General features: G+C 45.1%; 1 pseudogene; it reads left to right on the forward strand.

Annotated features, from left to right (window-relative positions):
* The first annotated feature begins 424 nt into the window (after positions 1–424).
* Positions 425–2069, forward strand: LOC142008265 (DNA replication licensing factor MCM7 pseudogene; annotated as a pseudogene).
* Positions 2070–15773: the final 13704 nt, after the last annotated feature.

Below are 15773 nucleotides of genomic sequence, written 5' to 3' on the forward strand. Positions count from 1 at the left end.
ATGGACTTGTGCATAAGCAGCTTTTCATTAACCTTTGAGAGCTGCCCACTTCCTTCCCATTCTGGGCTCTGAGTGCAGCAATCTAGGAGCTGACCTTGTCTGTACAGACTGAAGAAAAAAAAGTATTGAGAAATTAAGCTTTTTGTGTATCATCTATCACTAGGTTGCCCACTTTATTGAAAAAGTGTCCCATGCTTTTCCTGACTTTCTTCTTGTTGCTAACATTCCCGTAGGAATTCTTCTTATTAACCTTCAGATGCCTGGCTAGCAGCAACTGCAATTGCACTTTAGTCTTATTGATTACACTCCTGTATGCCCAAGCAATATTTTTATACTCTTTGCTAGTCACCGGTCTACATTTCCACATCATGTAAGCTTCCTTTTTTGTGTTTAAGTTCTCTGAAGATTTCTCTGCAACGCCAAGATGGTCACCTACTATATTTGCAATTATTTTTTCCAGTGCAGAGCGGAGACCTACCAGCCGATCCAGGCCCCAACCTTCATGCCTCCGATCTTGTGCCCAAGCCAGGAGTGCCAGACTAACCGCTCTGGGGGGGCATCTCTACCTGCAGAGCCGTGGCTCCAAGTTTATCAAGTTCCAGGAGCTGAAGATGCAGGAGCATAGTGACCAGGTGCCAGTGTGGCATCTCCCATGCTCCATCAGCATGGCCGTGCATGGTGAGAACACGCGTCTGGCTCAGCCAGGCGACCACATCAGCATCACTGGTGTCTTCCTGCCCCTGCTGAGAACTGGCTTCCAGCAGATGGCTCAGAGGCTGCTCTCTGAGACCTACTTGGAGGCGCATCACATCACCAAGATGAACAAGAGCGAAGAGGATGAGATGGGGACAGAGGAGCTTACAGAGGAGGAGCTGCACCAGATCACAGAGGAAGATTTCTATGAGAAGCTGGCTGCCTCTATTGCCCCGGAGATCTATGGGCACGAGGATGTGAAGAAGGCCATGCTGCTGCTCCTTGTGGGGGGTGTGGACCACAATCCCCATGGCATGAAGATTCAGGGGAACATCAACATCTGCCTGATGGGGGATCCAGGGGTGGCCAAGTCGCAACTCTTGTCCTACATTGACCACCTGGCACCCCGCAGCCAGTACACCACGGGGCGTGGTTCGTCAAGTGTGGGGCTGACAGTGGCTGTGCTATGGGACCCAGTGGCAGGTGAGCTGGTGCTGGAGGGAGAGGCACTGGTGTTGGCCGACCAGGGCATCTGTTGCATCGACGAGTTTGACAAGATTCTGGAGAGTGACCTCACAGCCATCCATGAGGTGAAGGAGCAGCAGAGCATCTCCGTCGCCAAGGTAGGCATGCTGGCCACACTCAACGCCCGTTGCAACATCCTGGCTGCCACCAACCCAGGCTATGGGCACTACAACCCCTGCCACAGCCTGGAGCAGAATGTGCAGCTACTGGCCACACTGCTCTCCCACATTGTCCTGCTCTGGCTCATCCAGGATCGGCCCGACCATGATAATGACTTGCGCCTGGCTCAGCACATCACCTACTTGCACCAGCACAGCCATCAGGCCCCTTGCACCTACCAGCAGCTGGACATGAAACTCATGAGGCGCTATATCAGCATGTGCAAGCAGAAGCAGCCAGCCATGCCGGAGGCACTAGCTGATTACATTACACCTGCCTACATGGAGATGCATAAGGAGTCCTGGGCCAACAAGGACATAACCTACACATCAACCCACACCCTGTTGGGTATCCTGCGTCTGGCCAGTGCCCTGGCCCGGCTGCGCCTGGTGGACGTGGTGGAGAAAGAAGACGTGAATGAGGCCATGCAACTGATGGAGATGTCCAAGGACTCACTGCTGGGCGACAGGGGAGAGCAAGCCAGGATGCAGTGGCTAGTTGATGTGATCTTTGCGGCAGTGCGGGAGCTGGCAGATGGGGCGGCTGGCTGCTCGGTACCCTATGCTGAGGCAGAGCAGCGCTGTATCTCCTGGGGTTTCACTCCAGCTCAGTTCCAGGCTGTGCTAGACGAGTATGAGGAGCTCAATGTCTGGCAGGTTAATCAGGCCCGTACACACATCACCTTTGTCTGAGCTGCTGGTGGCAGCTGAGCTCCCAGGGACTGGGCTGCACCCCAGGCACGATAGGAGAACATTCCCGGGCCTGGTTCTGGGCTGCAGCTGGGCCCAGAGTCCCCTTGGGGTGAGACTTTGTCCCACAGGGAGGAACCTGGCCTGGGACCCTCCTGCCCGGGGCTCCTTCTTTATTTCTGCACCTCAATGAGATTTCTTGAAAATACATCCAGATCTCCAGGACACCTTTTCCCCTCATATTAGCCTCCCAAGGGATCCTACCTGAGAGAGTCAAAGTCATCTTGGCTGAAGTCCAGGGTCCATATTCTGCTGTTCTCCTTTCTTTCTTTGTCAGGATCCTGAACTCAACTATCTCGTCATTGCTGTCTAGTGTGCCACCTACTTTTACTTCCCCTTCTAATTCTTCCCTGTTTGTCAGCAGCAGGTCAAAAGGAGCATGACCACTGAGTTGGTTCCTTCAGCACTTGCCCCAGGAAGTTGTCCCCAAAACTCTCCAAAAACTTTCTGGATTTTCCATGCATTGATCAGCAGATGTCAGGTGACTGAAGGCCCCCATGAAATCCAGGCCCTGCAATCTGGAACTGTTAATTATTTGAAGGAAGCCTTGTCTACCTCTTCCTCCTGGTCTGGTGCTCTATAGCAGACTCTCACCACAACAGCAACATTGTTGCTCTTGTCTGTAATCTTAACCCAAAGACTCTCAACAGGCTTTTCTCCAGTTTCATACTGGAGTTCTGAGTGATCATACTACTCTCTTATATATCAATTCTCACCAGCAATGATAGAGAACACCACAGTAACCCTAAACCTGGAACCAGTCCCTGCAACAAACCTCGCTGCCAGCTCTTCTCACACAGCTACACCAGCAACATCATCACAGGACCTAACCACATCAACCACGCCCTCAAGGGCTCTTTTATCTGCATACCTACTAATGTAATATATGCCAACATGTGCCAGCAATGCCTCATTGCAATATACATTGGCCAAACTGGACAGTCTCTACATAAAAGAATAAATGGACGCAAATCAGATATCAGGAATAGTAACATACAAAAACTTGTAGGAGAACACTTCAGCCTCCCTGACACTCAGTAAAAGATTTAAAAGTAGCCATCCTACACCAAAAAATCTTCAAAAACAGACTCCAAAGAGAAACTGCAAAGCTGCAATTCATTTGCAAATTAGACACTATCGACAAAGGATTGAACAGAGACTGGGAGTGGCTGGCCAATTACAAAAGAGGTTTCTCTGCTCTTGATGTTCACATCTCCACATCAGTTATTGATAATGGGCCATGTCCTCCCTGACTGAATTGACCTGATTTCTCCTCTCTTGATGTTCACAACTCCACATTAACTGCTGATAATGGGCCACATCCCCTATGACTGAACTGGCCTTGTAAACTCTGGCCCTCCTCTTGACTGGGACTCCCTCCTTTTCATAAACCATATATTTAAACCCTCCTCTGGAACCCCCTCCCCACCCATTGTGCATCTGACAAAGCAGGTCTTTGCCCACAAAAGCTTATGTTCCAAAAATATCTGTTCGTCTATACGGTGACACAGAACTTCTTGTTATTCTTACATACAGTGAAACTCCTCCTTCACCTTGCTCCCATCCCCCGCCTGTCCTTCCGGAACAGTTTATACTGACCCATAACAGTGCTCCAATTGTATGAATTACCTAACCAATCACATCATAGCTCCTCTACTGCACCAGGACTTCCAAGTCTTCTTGCTTGTTTCCCAAGCTTCTTGTATTCATGTGCAGGCACCTAAGATGATTGTCTGATTACCCTATTTTCTCAATATGAATCAGGAAGACTTCCCTTTGCTTGTATCTCCTTTTCTTTCCTCCCAGTACCCCATATCCCCTCTTACCTCAGGGATTATGTTACCATCCCTTGGTGAACAAAGTTGAAATCTCTCTTTACTAGGTTAGAAAGCCTTCCTGCAAAGATGTTCTTCCCTCTCTTCATCAGGTGGATCCCATTTCTTCCTAGCAATCCTTCTTCCTAGAACTGCAATCCATGGTTGAAGACTCCAAAGCCCTCTCTCTAACATCCTCTCAACAATTATGCATTTACATCCATAATTTGATGGTCCCTACCTGGGACTTTTCCTTCAGCTGAGAGGATATGATCTGTGCCTCAAACTCCTCCTATATACTTCCTCCCACAGACACATAATGACCTTCTCAAGGTCGTTCTTGGTAGTAACATTTGCCCGCATAGAGAAGTAGGAAAGGGTAGAGGTCCTATGTCTTGATCAGTCTTGCGAGACACTCCATCACATCACGAATTCTAGCTCCACACAAGAATCACACTTTTAAAGTTTCCTGATGGTGGATGGAAGACTGCCTTAGGAGAGAGTCCCCAGTTACTACCACCCATCTCCTGCTCTTGGAAGTGGTGGTTGTGGAATGCCCCCAGCCCAAAGACAAAACATGTCATGCTTTCAAGTCAATGCATCTCTTGCCTTTTGGTCCCATGCCTTCTGGGATTTCCTTCTAACTCCTTCCCTTAGATAATTCTTTCAAACCGTTCTCCACCATAGTACCTGTGCAAAAAGTCTGAAAATGGTTTCTTACCTTTATATGCATGTTTGAATGTAATGCCACATTAAGAATCACTTGATGTTTGAAAATAGGTAAGATTAAAAGAAATATGGCTGAGTATTGACAATTTAACACATTATTTTTGGTGCCTTAACTCCAGTCATTTTAAAATTGAATCCCATCCTCTTCTTTTAACAGCTTGATGCCTATTTCTTAAGAAATAAATATTCCACTAAAATGAAGGTTTGTACCATGGGCTTATAATGGAATTGAATTGCTCGTCACAACAGTAAGACTAATTTAAACCATCAATAGAAGAAACTAAAGTAATGGACTTTTGTGAAAGATGCTGGAGAAAAAGAAATATCAATAAGAGGAAAAGGGTGTTTTGCATATCCCTTTAAACAACATTATCCTCTTTATATACTCAAGGAGTGAACCTCTTTCTAAAGCCTCAGTTTAGCACAAAGGGATCATTTGCCAACATGAAGTGAAATAAAATCTTACACATCCTGAGTGGTGTCCCACAGCTCAACTGACAGCAATCAAATATGCATGAAGCTGTGCTCTTTCAAAATGTCAATAAGTTTGGCACCAGCAGATTAAAAGAATCAATGATTTTGCCTTTCATATTCTATTGTTCTCTTTAAAATTCAAGGAACAATGTTTGCAAACAAATACAAAGACAACTTTGTACTACCTGCCATAGGCCAACAATATATAAGGCCTGAAACAATAAATATTACCACATAAACAATTTTTACTCCTCTGAACAATCCAGTTGAAGACAATGGACTTATTTGTATCAGTAAAGATATCACTATTTTATGACGTCTAACCAAGATTAGTCCCAATAGCCTTCTTATCTCAATGACAATACAGAAAGTGTTGAAAATGAAGACTAAAGTTTATTAAGGCAAATGGGTCTTATAGGCTATGTCTACACTTGTCCCCTTCTTTGAAGGGGGCATGGCAATCAGGGTGATGGGAAATTACTAATGAAGTGCTGCGGTGCATATGCACATGCATCTCAGCACTTCATTAGGCTAATTCTCCCCCACGGGATCTTTGAAGTGTCAAGCCAGCATGCCATGGAGCCATGGGCACTTCAAAGTGCCCGTGATATTTTGAAGTGCTTTTACTCCTCAAAACAGATAGCTCAGTGGTTTGCATATTGACCCGCTAAACGTAGGGTTGTGGGCTCAGCCCTTGAGGAGACCATTTATTAAATTCAGGGTTGCGAGTTTAATCTTGGAGAGGGCCACTTAGGAACCAGGGCCAAACAGATTAAAAAAAAAAAAAGATGGTGATTGGTCCTGCCAAAAGGGCACGGGATGGGACTTAATGACCTCCTGAGGTCCCTTCCAGTTCTATGAGATATGTATCTCCATATACTTTTTTAACACAAGCTAAATACAGCCATTATTTATGTAACACTTTTACCATGTGGAACCAGCAGCAACAAGGACTGGGTCCAACATCTAGGGGTTGCTTTCCATTGACAGAACACAGAAGTGGCTCGAGCTCCAACACAGTAGCCTGAGAAAGTTACACCCTACCTCTGGGTGCCTCTGAAAGGTTATACCACAGACTTTGAGTGTAGAAAATAAACTTAAGAAAAAGAGGGAAGGAATTCAGCACTGATTTCAGAAAACAACACATAAAGGTTGTGTCTGCACTTAGAGAAAACTTTGAAAAGGCCACCCTAATGGCCAAACCAAAGAATACTCATGAAGCGCTGAAATGCATATTTAGCATCTCATTAGAATGCTGCTGGCCCTGGCACTTCAAAGTTTCTCCTTTTCACTCCCACGTGGCTCGTACAGACGGGGTTCCTTTTTGAAAAGACCCCACCAACATCGAAATCCCTTTATTCCTGTCAACAGATAGGAATAAGAGGATTTTGAAGATGGTGGGGTTCCTTTCTGGATGAGCTGCTCAGGAGTGAAACACGGCAATTTCAAAGTGCCGCGGCTGGCGGCATGCTAATGAGGCACTGAATATGCATTTCATTGCCTCATGAGTATTCTTCAATTTGGCCATTAGCATGGCCATTTCTAAGTGTAGACATAGCCAAAAGGTTCATAAACATACACCGTAAGTAAAAGATGGACAGTTGGACGGTGTCCTTTTCCCATTAGGTTCTTAAGTCCAGCAACCCAAAAGTCCATGTAATGTGCCTGCCTCTTCTCTGCATCCCCACTCACAGTTGCTGCCCTTGGTGAGTGCAGACCTATAGTTTAGAGGTGCATCTGCAGAGTTCATCTCCCATCCTGAGTGAGGTAAGGTGGCACCTTACTCACTCCACTGTTTAGCCACTTGCCCACCTTCCCTCACTGCCAGCCACTCTGCTTACCATGTGCCTCTACTCCAGGGACCCTGCTGACCTTGACTTTGCCTTACCACTAGCAACCCTGCTGGCCACTACTACGCTGTCTAGCTGTCCTGTCAGCTGCATATTCTGCTTGCCTTCTCATCAGCAGTTACCTTTTCTTGCCACTTTCTTCTCTACTGTGATCTCTGCACACCAGCTTCTCTGTGGTTTTAGCTCTTATCAGTCTAGGTGGAAACACATTCCCACCACAACTGTTTTTAGCTTTGGCTGACCATGTAAAACTGCAGCTCCTAAAAAACAAAACCGAAAAAAAAACAACACTAGTGCATAGGAACAGGTTAAACCTGTCCAGGTACTCCTAGGGAGACTCATCAGGGAAACCTGTTTCTACCCCTTTTACTTTCACAGGGGTTTGGCATTCAAGGTCCTGGTTTAACCAGGTTCTTCCAGCTGAGGGTGACCCCCTCATTTGGGACTGTTAAGGATAGTCCTGCTACCCTGTATTAATATAACCATCCCAACTACTTTAGTAAAAAAGTATTTAATTTCCTCCACATTCAGTACTAAAATAATTTGTAATCCAACACCAGCTAAGTGGACGATTTTATATTTTGAGCAACAGCTCTCTATCTGCTGGATATATAAGCAAAGTAAGTATGTTCATGTAAATACATTCTACTCCAGAAGTCTCTCTCCCTTCCAGGTAGCTGTCAGGTGTGAATTAATCCAGTTTTTTAGATCCTGCTTACATTAACTTGAATGTAATCACAGTTGTAGTTAATCAGACAGTGGCAGAATACATTGTTCTTTTGTTCTATAAAAAAAAAAAACTACACAGAGATTCAAATTCACAAAGGTATTCAGGTGCTCAACTCCCATTTATTTCGGAAGGAGTTTGGTAGCTCAGTACCTTTATGAATCTGGGCCATAAAGTTTCCATATCTGCATAGTCAACTCCCATTGACTTTACTGAGAGATTAATGTGTGCATCTGATGGCGCAAGATGGCAATGGGCAGCTTGCTTGCCACAGTCAACAAGAGTTCACAGACCGCTGTCACTTAGTATAATTCACGCACTGAAATTTAAAGTATTGGGATAGATTTTTGGCCCTGCTATGGCAGCTTTCTGTCTCTCTGGCATGCAAAGTAACCAGAAAGCCAACTCAATTGGTTGAGCTTCACCTTCACAGAGCTTCAGAGTTTCTTCTTTGAACAGGGAATTCCTGAGATGTAGAAAGAGAAACCTTTCATTACAATTCAGGGTCTTTTCTATCCAGTGTCTTTTTTGTAAAAAAAAAGAACCAGTACTCAGCCAGCTGCCCCCACCCCTCAACACCAACCCCAGCCAATCCTATGGCTGGAGCTGCTGAGGTGCTGGTAAGTACTGGCACACAAAAAAAATGTAGTGGTTCTACCGTTTCATTTTTCTCATCATGGTTCTCAGAGCAGAGGTGTAGCATGCCATTCTTGTGTCCAATAGATTGAGTAGAAAGACAAATTGAGGTCTCAAACTTCCATGGCGGTTTCTTGTCTCACACAAGAGTTCAGAAGTAGTTTTCATTGGCCAGATACAGCAGCAAATATGTAGCACCTTGAAGGATGATCACAGGTGGAAGCTGTTTCATTAACAGATTACCCAATTGTTAATGAAAAAAACTGCATCTGGCATACCATGACAATGAGGAGCTGATAAAAATGTTCATATTGCAGATATGTTTTCAGAACTGGAACAAAATCAACAGACTTACATGCAGGAAGCTCTCTCAGTGAAGTTATGTAAGGGATATTAACATATTTTTACATAAAATTTGATAGTCCCCAAATCTGTTTTATAATTATTATTACAAGGACAACAGAAAGGCAGTCATGGTGCAACATTCATACTAGGAAGTGGAAGATTTTTTGTATGTGTAAAGTATTGGCTGATGAAGAAGGAGACAGGAGGATAGATTAGATGGACTCTCAATATGTTTGGCATGTAAATTTAAAACATGGTCAAAGGCCTTGTGTATTTTCCTGGGTCTCTGTATTACTGATTCCATTTTGGCTGACTGCTAATGTTTTGCAAACATTTTGGCAGTACACAGACAGCCTGCGCCCCCTCCCTTGTCTAATGTCACCACCCACCACCGCCTGCCTAATGCACTGAGGGGGAGTTTGGATGCTGGGGGTAGACTCTGGAGTTGAGTGAGGGATTAGGAACAGTGAGGGGAGGGAAGGGGAGGCTCTGGGAGGAAGTGTGGATGCAGATGGGGGTCTGGGGTGCAGGCTCTGAGAGATAATGTGGGTGCTGGGGCGGGGAGTGGAGGTCGTGGCTGCAGGTTCCAGAAAAAGTGGACGTTGGGGGAAGTGCAGGGGGGTACCACATTTACCTGTGGATACCCCCCGCTGACAAAGACTCCTGGGATGGGGGAGCTCTGGGTGCTGCTGCCCCCACACACTCCCCAGACTCTCTGCCACCCCATGTGCTCTCCCAATGCATCCTCCAGCCACCTTCCACCCCAGCTGATGTAAAGAGCCCCAGGGGGCCTTACCAGCAGTATGGCTGCATTAGTGTGCCTTCTGGCCACTTGCAAGTCCTGCCTACCAGCATGTGCATCCCTGTGGCTGAGGGAGAGAGAGAGCAGGAACTCCGTGCTGAGCACTGCTCTATGTCCTACCCCTCAGCACCCCTGCTCACACTTCTGCAGTGATTGACAGGGGGAGAAACCTTGCCTCCAATAGTCCCACACAGTCCCCACTCCATCACTGGTCATAGGGCAGAACCCAGGAGGATGGGCTGGTGATTGATAAAGGGGAAGCCAAAGCCTTTGTACTTGGTGTATTACACAATGACACTCCCAGCCCCAGTGCCTCAGGGACACATATAATGGCAGCAGGTAAGTGAGCCTCTGGAAGCCACTCCTACCACTCTGCTCTGCTGGCGGGTCCCACAGGGCATTTTAAATCACTCATGGTAGCAGATGGGGCTGGAGGACATGCTGGGGATTATAGAAGGTGGCAGGGGGGCAAGAGGATTTATGAGAGGAGCACAGGATGGTGGGCGGGGTGGATGCCGTGGACAGGGAGTGCCAGCAGATGGTACGAGTTTTGGTGGCACCTAGACCCGGGCCAAGAATATCCCTGGTGCTGGGGCTCCATAGGCCAAAATGCATGTGTTGTAATATTTTGCCTTCTGTCTTCCTCAGCCAAGCCAATTCCCTTCTCTGGCATAAGTGGATCCAGTTATTCTTCCATAGAAGAGTTATTGCCATGGTTAATTAAAAGTATCATGGAGCTTGTCTGACAGGTTGGATTTCAGAATTTTGATTTTCCATCTCTTCACTGCCATAAAAACCTGTAATGTCCAGGGTGCATGTGAGATTCATTAGCTGAACTCTCCTTCACCTGAAAACACTGGTATGAGACACAGACAACAGGATTCTTATTGTAATTAACTCAGCTTTTATTTCTTTTAGTCCTATATTTGTTTATTCATTTCATCATCAACACAGTACAACTATGAATAGTGCAGACACAGAACAGTTTAAACGAAAGTCAAATTCAGCACTGTTAATACTGGTTAAAGATGACAGAAGCAAGTACGGTCAGACACACTAAAAACTATGCATTAACTATCAGCATAGGATTTGGTAGCACTTAATCTTTTTGACATTATTTAAATTACAGAGCAATGTGTTGAATCACTGTGCCTGAAGGAGGTAGAATCTCTGTACCCAGGAGGGTGCAAAGCAGCACAAACTGCAAGACAGCAGGCTACAGGTCCTACTTAGCATTACTTTTGAACAGTGCATTTTGCCAGTATCAAAATTCAGTTGCCATCAGCAGACACAATTTTCAATGTATTCCTGTATCAGCATTCCTTGAGCCTCACTCTCTGTTGCCATAACGCCACTGACACTGTTGGGGAGACAGAATATGCAACCTCTCCAGAAGGTGCCCTTTCACTGGTGCAGGTGATAGCTTTCCTTCTTTTTGCTTTTGTGAAAAGCATACTTTCTGTCTGAGGAGCTCTTGGAACAAAATGCTCAGAATCCCTTACATCTCACAACATGCCATTTCTAATTTTTCTGTAAGTTAATGGCAGAGATGATATTTCTATAATGTACATACACTTGAAGGCAAGACTTCTGTAGATTGGCAGAGCGTACTCCCTCTTGTGTTGGCTAAGCCCAAAAAATCAAAACATTTCATGTGGATTCCACTGATGTTTCTTGGAACAGCTGTTTATGGGGGAAAAAAGGACATAAATTGATGACAGAATGTCAGACTTTTTAATGTGCCTCATAGAATTCCTTTGTGGCAAAGCATGACAGATCAATTCTCAAAGGGCTTTTTGCACTTTCAGAACCTGAAATCTTAGCTTGACAAAATTACTTCACTCTTGAACAACAAAAATAACACACACTTTCTATTTGAGAACAGATGTAAGCAGACACTCGAAGTATAAATGATAGATTTGAATCCCACTCCATCCACCCACCTACCCGCCCACCCTGTACCCAGACCTCTCTGAAGGTAACATTTTGGCAGAGTGTTGAAATTTTTTGGACAGGTAGGGGCCTATACTCAATGGTAGTGGCATTGGATAAGACTGAGAACCAAGATGGTCCTCTCTCCCACCCCTCCAGTTTTAGAAAAAAGCTGAGTTTACTGATGCTTTAAGTTGAAAATAAATTAATAGAACATTTCTGTTCTCAGACCTTTCAAATTCATAGAAGAATGAATTTCTCAGAGGAGTTCCACTCTGGTAACAAGTTAAGAAAGAATCTTTAAAGACTGATGAAATACTGGTCTATCCTTTGCAACAGTGGAACATGGAAATGAGGTTACTTTACCCATCAAGCTAAGAATAAATGCAGAAATGGATCTTTACTACATATGGGTGAAGTTTCATTTATAGGGAGACATACTTCAGGATTTCTTCACATTGGGCCAAATAGCATTTCCTCTTTTCATTTATGGCATGGTCAGGTACGGTCACGGAAGAGCAGATATGTAGCAGAATCAGAGCTTCACACCAGACAGGCAGATCAGGTGTTGGATGTGCAGAGCCTAGGCAAGCTGGGTGATGTCTGGACAGCACATAACTGTGCTCCATTGGATGCCATCTTCAACATCACAAATTAATGCTTTAATATCTGGACTGGAGTGGGACAGGGGCATTGACTGGTGGAGCATAACTATGCAGATACACCAGGAGACCCTGCTCTTTTATATGGGTGACTGTTGTTATAGAAATGAAAGAGACTATCTGTAGAATAACCCTGCAACAAACCCTTTTACTCAGGTTTGGCACATGGAAGAGAACTTGGGTTCTAGTCATTCCTATTCTGAGTGCTATGGCACAATTAATACTGCCATTTGGTTAGAGAACTATTCCCTCTAGAAACAGGATTGTTCTTTTCACACATGCCTATTAACTACTTATTTGAAATGCTCCAAAGTGTGCATACATCTTCTTAGATCTGAATCCTCCTCCCATCCAAATCTCACAGAAGTAGCTGAACTTAGTGCAGAGCATCCAAGGGCAAGGAATCCTCTTCTGTCATCTGCAGAACTTCTTCACACATTCTACTGACCCTCAGTGCTGCCTTGCCTTTTGCCCAAGACCCTCTGCAGTGGGAGTACTGACCATCCTGAAGGTTCAAGTCTCAATTAAATTGGTAGGAACCCAAAGTCTCAGATTCATCAAACTCAAAAGGGACCCAGGTTGGATTCCAAAAGTATCTCAGATGGCTTGCTAAAATAATCCAACTAGGCCTATCTACAGTACTTACAAAGATCTGTAGTAGATTGGAACAAGGTCTTGATTCTGCTTTGGGTCAGAGGGGGCCAACTCACCTCACTGGCTGCATGCAGAGCAGGTAAACTGTCCAGCCCCGGCCTGGGTCAGAGCAGGACAAGTCCATAAATCAATGGGCTTAGCTTGCCTACAGGCAGAGTTGCACTATCCAGTTAGATGGAAGGGGAGGCTGCCACCCACCAAGGGTTGATAATGGTGGTGGGAGCACTGGTTCACCACTCCACTATGCTGCAGCCCAGGCCCCTAATGGCAGCAGCCCGGTCAGTGGGGAGTCCACACCACAATACAACTACTTACTCCAGCCACCTCTGGGCCACAATGCACTCCTCCTTCAGGCCTCCCTGCAGTCTCAGTGTTGGTCACCACAAATTACTTCTTGGAGTCTGTGCCTGTCAGGGATCCCCAGTAACCCTAGCTAGTCACTGGCTTCCTCCTGGGTCGGTTTCAGGTGGTGGTCTGGACTGGGTAGTCCAGGTCACTTGTCCTCCACCTTTGGATCTCCTCATTCTCACATCCCAAGGAATATATTCATCTCCTCTAGTGACTGGGGCCCAAGTGAGTTCCCAGGTCCAGCTTTTATACTTCCACGCCTGTCCCTCTGCTTCTGGGGGGTGAGCAAGACTGATCTGGGCCCACCCACTAGGTTACACTGAAGCAGCATTCCCTTCTGTGTCATAAGGTAATCACCTGACCTCACTAAAGGATCCCATCATTGTACTACCCAAGTGCCTCACAATCATTTAGTTATCATTGCACATGCTTATGAAGTAGGAAATGGAAGTTATTGGAAACTGAGGCACAGAGAGAGTATGTGATTTATTCAGGATATTTGCGGTAGAACAGGATACGAACCTAAGTATCTCACAGCTGAGCCTAGTGATCTAACCATAGGCTCAGTGTGGCTCAAATGAGAAATCTACTCCAAGAAGATGCTGAACATCCTGTACACCCAGTTATGTTACTTGAAATAGAGGGTGTAATTCTGGCAGACTACGAGTGAGATCTTGGCAAGACTGTAACCATCAGATGAGCACAGAAAAATTCATATATGTAAGCAAGACCAGATCCCCTACATTTTAGTGTTGTTCAAATTGGTATTGGAGTTATAAGAACCTGTCTTGGGTTTTGAATGTATGGTGTGTTGCAGCAGACATTAACTTCACTTGTAAAGTCTGGATTCCAGGCAATGAAGTAATGCATAAGTTTTTCTCTATAACTATAAAAATGCTTGCTCTGATTCTGTGACCCCAGTCAGGAGGAATGATTCACCACCCATCAACGAAGGACTATCAAAACTAAGTGGGCAATTGGAAATATCATGATACAAACAAGCCAAGAAAACTTGTCACATCATCTTGAAAGCTAGAAAAAGGGGTTTAAAATAGGGCTATAAGAAAATTCTCTCTCTTTTTTACTATTTGGCTCTCACAGAAGCAGAGATTCCCCAGGGTCAGTCTGGGTTAGCCTTAAAAGCAAGGGCTCACTGACTATCCCAACTAGGTCACTTTTCAAAATCAGAGACCCTTTGTGCCTATATGTTTGCCTGCTTTAATGAGTAACTAACTCTCTCACTTCTTTTGTCCTAGTTATTAAATCCTTAGTTAGCTTACAATAGGTTGGTGACTAACGTTGCCTTTTCTGTGAGATCTGATGTACAAACTTACCTGGGTTAACTGGATTTTTGTGAGTGGAAGCAACCAGAACCTTTGGTGACTGGCAATCAACAATCACTAAATGCAGCTTTCCAGTGTGACAACACAGACTAGAATGTCCAAGGTAACAGTGTGTGATTCCATGTTAAGATTGTAACCATGATCCAGCCATTCCTAAATTATTATTTGGTTGGTGAAGTCTACTTTTGGAACATAAAACCAGTTTCAGCCACCTGTGTCCCAAGATTGACACTTATGGTCATGAACTACTCCAGACAGCATGACAAAAGCAGTCAGCATGCTCAAGCCATGCTTAGCACCCTTCAAGAATGGGCCCACGGATAGTAGCAGGACTGCTCCAGTGGGTAAAACATATGGAAGTGGGTAAAGGTTACAGAAGCAGACCTGAAGGCAGCCTATATTGTAACTTACAGACTTTCCCCAGAGGAGAATAAAATCAATTTTCTTCTTTTGTTCATGATATTATTTTACCTAACAGAATAACACAGTACAGCAGCAGTTCAGCTAATCTTTCTCTGGTGGAGACTGTTCTTTAACTGTCTTATGGAAGGATTTCCTGCCTCTTCCTCTGAGTAAGCCATGAGGGGTCCTGTGGCACCTTATAGACTAATAGAAATGTATGAGCATAAGCTTTCGTGGGCAAAGACCCACGTCGTCAGATGCAGGTAGTGGAAATTTGCAGAGGCAGGTATAAACAGGCAGGCCAGAGCAAGGCTGCAGATAATGAGGTTAACTCTGTCAGGGAGGGTGAGGCCTACTACCAGCAGTTGATCTGGAGGTGTGAACACCAAGAGAGGAGAAACTGCTTTTGCATTTAGCCAGTGATTCACAGTCTTTGTTTAATCCTGAGCTAAGAGTGCCAAATTTGCAGAGGAAATGCAGCTCATCAGTTTCTCTTTGGAGTCTGTTTTTTTTTTTTTTTTTTTTGTTGATGTAGGATAGCTACTTTTAAATCTGTTACTGCGTGTCCTGGGAGACTGAAGTGCTCTCCTATATGCTTTTGTACATTGCCATTTCTGATATCCGACTTGTGTGCATTTATTCTTTTCTGTAGGGACTGCAACCTTTGTCCAATGTAAATAGCAGAAGGGCACTGCTGGCACATGATGGTACATATTATATTGGTAGATGTGCAGCTGAATGAACCGGTGATGATGTGACTGACCTGGTTAGGTTCTGTGATAGTGTTGCTGGTGTAGATATGTGGGCAGAGCTGGCACCGAGGTTTGTTGCATGAGTAGGTTCCTGAGTTAGAGTTGCTGCGGTGTGGTGTATAGTTGTTGGTGAGAATTTGCTTCAGGTTGGCAGGTTGTCTGTGGGCGAGGACTGGC

This window comes from Carettochelys insculpta, chromosome 2 (genome assembly GCF_033958435.1).
Source record: "Carettochelys insculpta isolate YL-2023 chromosome 2, ASM3395843v1, whole genome shotgun sequence".
NCBI classification, from domain to species: domain Eukaryota; kingdom Metazoa; phylum Chordata; order Testudines; family Carettochelyidae; genus Carettochelys; species Carettochelys insculpta.